This window comes from Rhea americana, unplaced genomic scaffold (genome assembly GCF_003343005.1).
Source record: "Rhea americana isolate MKP2758 unplaced genomic scaffold, rheAme1 scaffold_500, whole genome shotgun sequence".
NCBI classification, from domain to species: domain Eukaryota; kingdom Metazoa; phylum Chordata; class Aves; order Rheiformes; family Rheidae; genus Rhea; species Rhea americana.
This window is the reverse complement of record NW_028186647.1, coordinates 108,751-121,003: the sequence shown is the minus strand read 5'-3', so window position 1 is coordinate 121,003 and position 12,253 is coordinate 108,751.

Genomic DNA, 12,253 nt, shown 5'->3' with positions numbered 1-12,253 from the left:
GTTAGCATGGCTGTGGAAATAGATATGAGAACTGAGAGAAGTAGAGAATATCTAGTGCTTATCTAGTGACTTATCAGGTTCCTATATTCAACCTTTTATAGACATCTAATGTCTATATCATGTCATAAATATCTAATAAGTGTCTGAAAAGCATGAACAGTTTTGTTTCTGTGCTATTCTAGCAACTAAATGCGATACTTCTTGTGCACAAAACAAGACAGAAAAAAAACCAACCCTGCAATTATGAAACACAAAGCTGGCAAATACTGGCAAATAAGTGAAGTCTTATAACACTGCCAAAGCTCTATGCCACAAAACCTGATCATATTTTTACTGAAAAGTCCACAGCTGTAGCAAAATGTTCTGGCAAAGACACTAGACAATGTAAGGCTTTTGGTTCTGTCTTCTGAAGTCTTTTAGATAGCCCAAATGTGAAGTGTGCAGCACGTTGTCTTCTATTCTGACCTTTGGAAACAGCAGTAGCAAATCTCAGGTGACTTTTATGGGTCTTGGTAGAGAAAAGTCAGGAACCGTGCTGCAGTGTACTCAGCCTCACTCCAGTTGTCAGCAAGAGGAAGAGAATCAGGGCTCTGCAGCTGGTTGCATGCTCTGTCACCCAGGGGAAACAACAAACTGCTCTGCAGTGACCTTTTTTGCCTTATTCAGGACTCTTGCTTGATACACTCCTGCAGCAATGCCTCCAAACCACAGGGTGGGTTATTTCTATTTGCCTCCACTCTTTTGTAAAATCTTATGATTTTGATAAGAAAATTGAAATATAGTATGTCAAGTATAATGCTCTTTTATGGAGGCTTGGGGGGTGTTGAAACATAATATGATTTAATGTCTGAAAATGGATCACTCTTCTTCTGCCACAGAGATGCTCTAAAATTGGCCTGGAAGGGATACTAAGCTAATAAGGACCCAGATTCAGTTTGTATTTCTCATCTCCCAGCCTGATCTGAAGAGCACGTTCACTATATTAATCTCTCTTTAGACTGTGGTGAATTAAAACCCAAAAGGTCAGAAGTGGACTGCAGGTTTCCATGTACTTGCATGGCTCCAACAGCTAAGGCTATATGCAACTGCTTACAGAAAATGTCATTAGTAGTGATAGACCCTGGGAAAGCACATGCATCTTTTYGGTCAGCCCCCCAAAAAACACCTCTGAGGGAAGAGTGAGGCATGCTGGAGAGTCTTTCCTATGAAAAGTCAACWGTTCCCACTGTTTCTCTGAAAAGCTGGCAAACGCTGCCCAGCTCTGTGTCTACACCAATTTCATGTTCAGGTAAATCTCGGTGGAAGAGGAGAGGAAGGCACCAGAAGCCATTTGCATCTGATCCTGAACCCGTATAGCCCATATCAGTGGTTTTGTTGCTCCTTTTCCAGATATTTCTCCCTCTGGCTCCTTTCATCATATATGCCTTCTCTTACAATGGTAACGAACACTGCTGACACAGACTGATTCCGGTGTAACACAAGCTTTGGGACAGCAAATAGTTACAGAGTAAAAATGTTGCCTTCTGATGACAACAGCTTTTTTGTTTTCYTTTTAGCTTAAAATAAATATGTGTCAGAAAAGACTTTAAAGGCTAAGCTTTTAAGATCAGCCTGGTCCATAGATGATGTAGAGAAGCAGGGAAAACATCAGTCCCTAGGGGAAAAATAWTATCAGTCTTCTAGTCTAATAGTAGTGTAAAGGAGGGCACGGGTGCATCCCTATGAGTAAGAAGTGCAGCAAAAGGGGCAGGAGACCTGCATGAGTGAGCAAGGAGCTCCTGGCCCAATTCAGACAGAAGAAGAAAATCCACAGAATGTGGAAGAGGGGACAGGCTACTTGGGAGAATTATAGGAATGCAGTCAGAGCATGTAGAGATGCTACAAGGAAGGCTAAGGCCCAGTTGGAACTGAGTCTGGCAAGGGATGTTAAGGACAACAGGAAGGGCTTCTTCAAATACATCAGCAGCAAGAGGAGGACTAGGGAAAATGTGGGCCCACTACTGAATGGGGCAGGGCCCTGGTGACAAGGGATATAGAGAAGGCAGAATTACTGAATGCCTTCTTTGCTTCAGTCTTCACTGCTAAGGGCAGCCCTCAGGAATCCTGCAGCCTGGACGCGAGGGAGAAAGTCTGGAGAAGGGAAGACTTTCCTTTGGTTGAGGAGGATAGGATTAGAGACCTTCTGGGCAAGCTAGACATCCACAAATCCATGGGCCCAGATGCGATGCACCCATGGGTACTGAGGGAGCTGGTGGATGTTGCTGCCAAGCCACCCTCCATTATCTTTGAAAGGTCCTGGAGAACTGGAGAGGTGCCTGAGGACTGGAAGAAAGCCAGTGTCACTCCAGTCTTTCAAGAAGGGCAAGAAGGAGGACCCAGGGAACTATAGGCCAGTCAGCCTCACCTCCATCGCTGGAAAGGTAATGGAACAGCTCATTCTGGATGTCATCTCCAGACATATGGAGGAAAAGAAGGTGATCAGGAGTAGGCAGCATGGATTCACCAAGGAGAAATCYTACTTAACCAATCTGATAGCCTTCTCTGATGGAATGACTGGCTGGGTAGAAGAAAGGAGAGCAGTGGACRTTGTGCACCTTGACTTCAGCAAGGCTTTTGACACTGTCTYCCATAACATCCTCCTAGATAAGCTCAGGAAGTGTGGGTTAAATGAGTGGACAATGAGGTGGATTGAGAACTGGCTGAAAGGCAGMGCTCAGAGGGTTGTCATCAGTGGCATGGAGTCCAGTTGGAGGCCTGTGGCTAGTGGCGTCCCCCAGGGYTCAGTTCTGGGTCCCATCCTGTTCAGCTTTTTCATCAATGACCTGGATGAGGGGACRGAGTGCCTCCTCAGCAAGTTCACTGATGATACTAAGCTGGGAGGAGTGGCTGATAGACCTGAGGGCTGTTCTGCCATTCAGAGAGACCTGGACAGGCTGGAGAGTTGGGCAGAGAGGAACCTCCTGAGGTTCAACAAGGGCAAGTGCAGAGTCCTGCACCTAGGGAGAAATAACCCCAGGCACCAGTACAAGCTGGGGGCTGACCTTCTGGAGAGCAGCTCTGCAGAGAAGRACCTGGGAGTGCTGGTGGATGACAGGTTGACCATGAGCCAGCAATGTGCCCTTGTGGCCAAGAAGGCCAATGGTCTCCTGGGGTGCATTAGGAAGASTGTTGCCAGCAGGTGGAGGGAGGCGATCCTGCCCCTCTACTCAGCCCTGGTGAGGCCTCSTCTCGACTACTGTGTCCAGTTCTGGGCTCCCCAGGACAAGAGAGACATGGAGCTACTGGAGAGAGCCCAGCATAGGGCTATGAAGATGATCAGAGGGCTGGAGCACCTGCCCTCTGAGGAACGGCTGCGAGAGCTGGGCCTCTTCAGSCTGGAGAAGAGAAGACTGAGGGGGGATCTTATCAATGTGTAGAAGTATCTGAAGAAGAATGTCAAGGGGACGGGGACAAACTCTTTTCAGTTGTCCCTTGTGACAGGACAAGAGGCAATGGGCAGAAATTGAAGCACAGGAAGTTCCRCCTGACCATGAGGGGGAATTTCTTCCCTGTGAGAGTGACGGAGCACTGGCACAGGTTGCCCAGAGAGGTTGTGGAGTCTCCTTCTCTGGAGATCTTCAAGGCCCAACCGGATGCAATCCTGTCTAACATGCTCTAGTGACCCTGCTTGAGCAGGGAGGTTGGACTAGATGATCTCCAGAGGTCCCTTCCAACCTGACTGATTCTATGATTCTATGATGTTGGTCAGGAAACAGCTAAAATCTATGAAATCATTATTATGGTCCTCAGCCATCTGACATCCCTCCATGCACATATTATTATGTTACTGGATAGCGATAAGATACCTGGCCTGCCAAAGTGCTTGGACCCACTCAGCTCTCAGTAAGGAAAATGTTCCTCACCCGTGCTCTGAAGGAAATATCACATTTCAAAAGTGTATCCATGTTCAGCATAGCTCAGTATTTCCCTATCAGAGGATGTTGCCCTTATTTCTTGTCTTTTTAACTAGTAGATAACTGAGCGATTTTACCAGCAATGGGCCTTCAGCAGAAGAAACTACTTGCTTCAGCAAACTTAACCATGGTTTCCAGGAGATAAGGGAAACTGAATGTCTCAGTTGAAAAGACAATTGATTGTGCTTGAAAAGCAGCACCATCCTGTGCTGCGCAGGCAGTACAAAGCAGCCATAAACTCATCCTAGGCAGTCACAACCTGGATTTAGCATGTAGGTACCTGCCTTGGAAATGTTCTGACTCTATTAGGTCTCCAGGCATTTCTTTATTTGCTCTTTTCTTTTTTCTCTCTCTCTCTCTTTTTTTTTTTTTTCTTTTTTGAGAACTCTTCAAAATACGAGTGAGGGAGCAGTGCTCCCACACTGACGTTGACAGGAACTGTATATTTTAGAATGCCTTCTCAGCACGAGCCAGTGAGTAAAACCACAGAAATTCTGAAAAGCCGATGACTTTTCATTTCTTGATGGATTTCTGTCCCTTGTCCCTAACCTTTTGGAAATAGTAGGGCTCAGGAACGTAACTGGGTTTTTTTTCAGTTTAAAATTTTCAGGAACTTTTGCAGTGTACTTTAGAAAAAACAAACAAACAAAACATTCTCTTCAATATTTTAAAAGCCTTACTGGTGGCAGGGAAAAAAAGAAAAAAAWATTTGCATATGAATAATGTGTGGATTACAAGAGGGGTAAATATAATTTGGGTTAAACATTTTTTCTTATCACTAGCTCACTGCACTTTTGTCTTCCATCCAGCTCAGCAGTACTTTTAGCCAACTCAGATGTTTCCTCAGAGACCCATAAAAGCTGTACAGTCCAAAGCAAGCACCATAAAATAAGTAAAACCTCCCAGTGTGAAGTTCTGTCTCCCTCCCACTCATCAATTAACTCTTTCTCCTCCTCCTTATATACAAGTCAGCTTCCCACACACCRAATGCCAAGTTTTCTGCTACTCTTTTGCTCATACCAAACTCAGGAAAAGGAGAAGGGATTTTTTAACCATCTTGTCCTCAGGCTCTGTGGGGCCCTTCTCATCTCCAGATCTCTCTTGGGACAGCTGCAGTCTGCTGTTGGCCTGTCTTGTTTGTCTCATCCATAGAAGGAAACTCAAATCCACTTAATTTCAGCCATTTCTCTTATGGGAACATGTCTTACCCACAGATATGTCTCCTTGTCTCCATGGCACATGGCACCACCCGTGATACTGAGTTAGAAATACTGATGATACTGAGTTAGAAATACTGAGTGAGAAATGAGCACCCTCATTCCTGAAAGTAAAGTTTAGGTAAAGACTCAGCATTTGGCAGCTCTTTTCCTTTGCTCCAACATCATAGGAAAATTACAGTGAAACAAAGACCCTGGTCTCAGATAACTCCCATGTTTTCCTCTTGCACAAACTCATCCCTTCCCTAGCTCATATCTCTCCTTCTTTGTTAGTGGCAGGCAGGCAAAAAGTGTGTTTGAACACCCATCAACTTTTTCAAACATTTTTTTGCCCCTTCTGTTTTTTAAAGGATGGGAGATCACTTCTACTTTCCATTTCCTTCCCCTGAGATTCTAGATTATAATTCCTTAGTGGCTGAGCCTGTTTGCACAGAATCTCTGGAAGTACAGTACAGTCTGTTTTAAAGGCTGTTTGCAAGGACAAAATATCAAAGGTTGGTAACAATGCCAACATTTATTATATGGAGTTATACTTAGATAACATGAAGCATTCATCATACAACATTGTAAGAGCCATGTTGACCAACTTTTTTCAGAAACACTAATGTCTCTTCTATAGCTGACTTCTCATCCCTCTATAACTGGCTAGTTCCTCCTAGTTTCACAGTGATAAACTTGATAAGCATGTAAGTATTTGCTTGTGACTTATATAAGGTTTGTATAAAAAGTTTAAAACTCTGGAAGGCAAGTCTAAGCAAACATGATATGTTCAGATATGGACACACAGCACATTGAGACATTTTCTGGAGTTCAAGAGCAGGTTGAGATGTCCGTGTTGACGCAGCCAAAGTTTGGAATATTCAAAAAGTGAGGGAACCATATGCAAGCTTGGCATGGCTCTTTGGCATCTCTGTGGATATTCCAGTATTAAGATCCACATTTCCTACCTAAGTGGAAGAATCTAAATTCACCTGGGGTTTGATTGTCTCTGTTCAACCACATCTGTGCATTCTGGCATAAATTATTTCCCATTAGATGTACTCAGATCTTGGAGGAGAAACAACTTTTCAATTCAACATAATAAAACAGAAAGCAGCATAATAGCAGCCAAATAAATATTTCTCATAAAATCAGAAAACACAGCAATAATATGCATGTAAAGAAAGCCTAAGAATAGTTGCTATGTGAATTGATGGGATCCTAGAAGCATTTAGAAATGTAGGAAATGATACAGGAATGCTTACACAGCATTAATCACCCCCTTCAAAAGAGACTTTTTTATGGTCACCTCCAAGCACAACAAAAATGTGCCTTGCAAGTGGAAGCGCAGCAGAGATGTGTGTGCTGACACACAATGTTGGTGTATTGTCATAGTTGCTCTGCCTTCCTGGCAACAATCTGAACTAGAAACTCCAATGTGAGCCCAAACACAAACATTTAGTTTATTGTATCTCTAAACAGTTAGTTGTAGAATTTTATGCACTAGTTCAAACTCAAACCATTAAATGCTCTTCTCCTGAGGATGACAACTGATAAGAAACCATAAACTCCTCCCCACCCTGATGCTGARGCAACCAGATACTACTAATAAATGATGTTGTTTATAGGAAACCTCTGATTTTTGAAGACAGATTTTGCATTTTTCAAAAGTGARAAGACTTTCTACTGCAATTTAGGAAAGGAGTCAGGGATTACTCAGCCAGTTTGGAGCCTCAAGCTCCAGCCCGTTTTTTTACAACTATTAGCAGCTGGCTGACCTACAACCTCCGTGTCCGATGAATAGTTGATCCTAAGTGTTAGTTGAGGCCCTGGTCCAGGACTACAAATCTATCTGGGTGAAATGTGTGAAGCCTGTAGCAAAATGGCTTATCAGGAAGTTTTTCAAGCTCAGTGACAACCACAAAAACAAAAGGTGGTGGGAAAAGCATAACACACTTGAAATCAAGCACCAATACTGAGATATTTTCCCCATAAYTTGACATGATAAACTGAGCAGAAGTCTCCCAGGAGCAGTAAGGCTTACAGCATGCCGTTGCCATACCAAACTAGGTGCCAAATTTTGATGCACACTGAGGGATGGATCCCCAGGATCACTGAATCCAGACTGTGAAACATTAGGAGTTCATGAGGAAGCCAGAAGGTCTCTTTTATACTTCTCTAATTGCATAAAGCAGCCTTAGAACAAGGATGAGGTGTACTGGGGCTCCACTGACACTATTGCAATCTCCTTTCTCGCTRTTCCTTGTCAGGGTGATATCCAAGGGGACTAAAGCAGCCTTTGTTTGGTGTACTGCTGTTGAATGAAATACCTGGTGTTGGATGTAAGACCTCAAGTTTAGTTGCATTCTAGAGATATCTATTATCATTGTAAAGGGAAAAATGAAGAGACGGTAAAGTCAAAAAAACTAGGAGACAGCTGGGTATCAATTCTTCTTTCTTTCTTTTTTTTTTTTTTCCCCTCTTGGAAAACAAGATGCCAGTGTTTGATGTGGCTGACAGAAGCTGATAGCTATAGAAAAATGCATCCTTGGCCTGCAGAAGCATACTGCCTCTMACAATAATGGAGCTAAACTAGTAAAGTCTTGAATGGAGAGGGAGAAATTAGGCAATCTTGCTTGCTTTACATGACAAAAAATTACCTACATAACAATATTTTTTACATTCCAACAAGATATATTGCATGGTTATTTCAAGCGAATACTTTGCATAAGCCTGAAACTCTTTTTCTTTGCTGTTTTTTGAAGCCCTCAGATGCTCATAATGTTTGCAAAAACAATGCCTGGGTTCAGCCATCCATCTTTGTAGAGGAAACTAAGGATCAGGAATCTCAGAAGTTTGAAGGATCATCAGAGGTGCATCACATTTTAATTGCTCAGCTGAATCCAAGCTGTCCAGAGTCATTGACAGGAGCAAGGGATATTGTGCAGCCTCTTGAGAGTGCCACAGCAGGTGGTTAAGTGAGGGATTTCCAAACGTTTTCAGAATTTTCTAGGTTCTTGCAACTTGCATGTGGGTTTATCAAAAGCAGCATAGGTTCCTGCATGTACATTAAGTCACTTTCCCATATCTCTCCATTGCTTAAGGAGGATATTTTTTCCCCTGCTGCTGTAATGCCAAAGCAAGACCAATTATCTTGAGAAGTCTGCAGAAACATATTGWGGGGGCTTTTCAGCATGAGAGAAAACCCTTGATCTCACTCTGTCCTGGAAAATAAATTCAGTCTTGGGCAAAATATGTAAGCATTGTAACACTTCCAGTACATATTTAATTCACTACTTGTTAGAAATATCATCAGTTTATCTCTAAGTATGACTAAGAATTTACTGTATAATATTGTGTGCTATACATCTGTTATATACCTCAGTGCCATACATTTTTCTCCTCAYATGCAATTCAAATCATCCTTATGGATGATTTTAATGGCCTGATTTTGTCCCTAGTTTCTATGTGATGGTTCTTTGAAGCAATCCTATTTCCAGTACAGATTAATGAAATGTGATAGGACTGTATATCAATCTGATATATAGAATACTATAATATATTCCAGATATACACAGTAATTCAAAAGTTGTATGGATAAATGTCATTTCAGTTACTCTGAGCAATGCATTTTTTCTTATTTCTTAACCATTGGACTTCTGAAGAAAAACAGTCCAAACAGATTTGTTAGCACATATGATCCCAGAATAATTTTCAAAAGAAAATTTCAAAAGGAAGAGGTTAGAGTAGATTTTTGTTCAGCACACATGATCTTTAACAATCTTAGCAATTTATTAGCAAGAGGTCTGAAAATCCAGAAAAAGAATTTAACCTTAAGATGCTAAATAAGAGCTGAGGCAGCARTAAGGCAACTGGGAAATGGCTGGTCAGTTATGAGTTAAAGACAGCTCAAAGCAGTTCTGTCCTAACATGGATTATTTCTGCGCAAAAAGCATGCCGGTATGTTGGAAATCGGAAGTCTCACTGTTCCCCACCAGAGAAAGATTCCCCATCATTTTGAAAGGTGTTGTTGTGCATGCCAGAAAGATCATTTCTGAGCTTTTGCAGACTCGGGATTAGCAAGTAGCACGTGCCTGTTGGGAGCCTCCTTGTGCTGAATGCTGTGGCTCTGTCACGTGGCTGTGGAGGCTCAGGCTCAGGGGTCAGCCTGAGCCCAGCAGCTCAGGTTGACATGGTGTGGCAGCCAAGCAGGTCAGTGCGCAGTTTGGACAGATAAGCGTTCAGAGCTGGAAAGTACCAAAAAATTAGCTGCAAAGATAAAAACAACCTACAGCGCTACCTGATATTAAAATTATTAATGAATGAGTCATGATTATGGTTAGTTACTTTCCTGTTTTGTTTAGGTTATGCTATCTAAARCCTGTGTTGATAATACTAATTCATTTTGTTGGTCTTATTTTTTTTCTCACTTTAGTAGGAGGAAATGGTAACATATTTGTAGTTTGGAACCATTTTCTCGKGTTTGTTCACTGCTGATTAGCAGTGTAAACTAAATATGACCTTAACTGACTTGTATTTACATACTTTGTTATTTGACTAGGGAAATAGATAGAATAAATAGATATTGTCTATACTCTTTGCAGCCTGTGGCCTTCCCTTATCCTGCCTTTAGGCAGTTCTGACTGTACTAGTGACCATGTCAGCCCAGTCTAGGCTCAGACTCCCCYCTTCTCCAGGGGACAAGACTCCCAGCGCCTGCCCGAGGAGGCTTGGAGGGATGAGAGCTCTGCAGATTGTCTTTCCCAAGGCYGCATCCCCCCAAAAGCAGGGTGCCTTTGAGAAGCCATTTAAGGCAGCTCCTTTCCTCCTTACTGAAGCAAGCTATGAAAATACTGACCCTCTCCATGGCATGCCATATCAATCCTGAGCATCCAGTCTGACAGCACATGTAACATTGGGGAAKGATGTGCCGGAGTCCAGCCCATGAATTTGCAGCAAGCTCAGGATGCAATGCCAGCACCTTTTCAATGTGGAGAAACCCAACAAGCCAAAGGCAGCATAAGAAATAGTCCAGGAAAAGTTCAGTCTCATCCAGGAGAAGTTTTTCATTCAGGGCCAGGCAGTACAAGGGCCAACATGAAGATGAAATGACTGATGAGCTGGAGGAGAGGGGAAGATCCCAGACCCTCTCAGACATTTTGTCTCATTCATTTCATGCCCTCTTGGTGCCACAGACCACAGGGAAGGGAGAAACACTGTGACTGGGTGGTTTCAGGGTGCCTACAGAATTGTAGCATTAACATCTGTTTATGCAGGAGGGTGACATGTGGTCATGGCAGCTTAAGCACCTGCTAGAAGACATTGAGACAGGCAGATCATCTCCATGGGTACCAGAARGGAATGCAGCCCCAGTGATCTCTACTGTGAAGCTTTCATTTCTGCAGAGGCATTGGGCCATACTTCTTAGTCCTTCACTGTGCTTCAAGAAAGAATCTCCAGTTACAGAAGGGAGAAACTTGATGAGGAGAAAAAGTCAAGGTTCACAGTGAAGAATCAGCAAAGACTTTCAGAGATCTTATTATCAGTTTAAATAAATATAGCCCATGTTTTTAATAGATAAAGAACTCAAAGAACTAAGASCTCAAATGGAGGAAGTGTGGGAAGTGATTAGATGCTCAGAAATACTATTGCAATTACATTCAAGAAGAATTTGAAAGCACATCTTCCCTCCTAGCCAGTAATACTTTTATTCCTAGTGCAGGATGAAGTGGCTCCTGCTTCCCACAGTACTCTAGCAGAAATTACAATAGGAAGAGTAGGAAAAGTATCTGCTGAGAAAGCACAACAGGAGTATATTGTATATTTGCAATTTGTCTATTTCTATTTACAAGCATCTGATGCATTGACATCAACAGATTGCAAATTTTGCTTTGTGAGGGATGGGCTGTCTTTCCTAGTGATTCTCTCTAAGACCTCAGAATGGATTTTGCTGCTTCTGAATCAAAACTGTGCTCCCATTAAAAATAATTTTCTAGTTATGTGGGCAAACCTGGCCAAATAGCATCTCCTGCCATCTAGAGGCACAAACATAAGGGCATCACCAATGCTCACATGAGACCTGATATGGAGATGCAGCTGATATAGCTTGTACAAGTCACATTTGGAAGGCATATGCTGGAACTATTCAAGAGGCCAAGCTCAGAAATTCCTCATGGAAGTCTAAGAGACTACTCCCCTTYGCTCTGTTCCCCTTACAGCCTCCCTCACAGCCTTGAAATGTTCACACTTTCATCTGGAAGCCAAATTACAAGTTCTATTTACAAAAGGAAACAAAAAAATGCAATTATATTTTAGTAAAAGTGTTGGTTTCTGAAAGAAAATGCATCATTATGATCCCATGGACAGAGCTAAAGGCCCATATTACCCCATTGCAAGGAAACACTTTCCAGCACACCTCTCTGGATTCCTCAAGACACTCATTAGTTGACTAGTGCACTGCTAACAGACTCAGCTATGCTCAGCAATACCTCAATYTCCTCAGGGCTGTCTATGAACTAATGTCACCCTTAGCACTGGCTGCAGCTCTGCTCAGAGGGCCAAGTTCTCTTAACCTGTTCAGATTTTAAAATCTGAAGGTAATGCCCTCAAAAGCATCACCTGCTCTGTAAGTGTGGTGCCTGGCCTCCTTGTTCTGTGAAATGTGTGTGTGTGTGTGTGTGTGTGTGTGTGTGTGTGTGTGTGTGTGAAACTGTACTCTTTTGCTCTTCTCTTTCAGAGCTTTGTGCCCTGCCCAGGTTCAGTCTGCACCAGGAACAGTGATGAACAAGCTGCCTACATTACACCAGTTTCTACCAAATTGTTGAGTTTGGAGCTACTCAGTGTTCCACCACCCACAGCACAGAAGTATCAGGCCATGCCTGTGATAGGCACTCAGACTGACTAAAATACCTTCTACTGGCAGGTTGCATTTTGCTCCTTTCCCCTTCACCACATAGTATATGTTCACAATTTTCACTTAAACATGCTATGCGTGGAAGCATATATATACTACTCAGTCGTGAGCAAGATAAAAACTTAACAGCCCAACAAATACAACAAATAAATAAATATTGCAAGTAATATTTCCTTAATAAAGATGTCAAA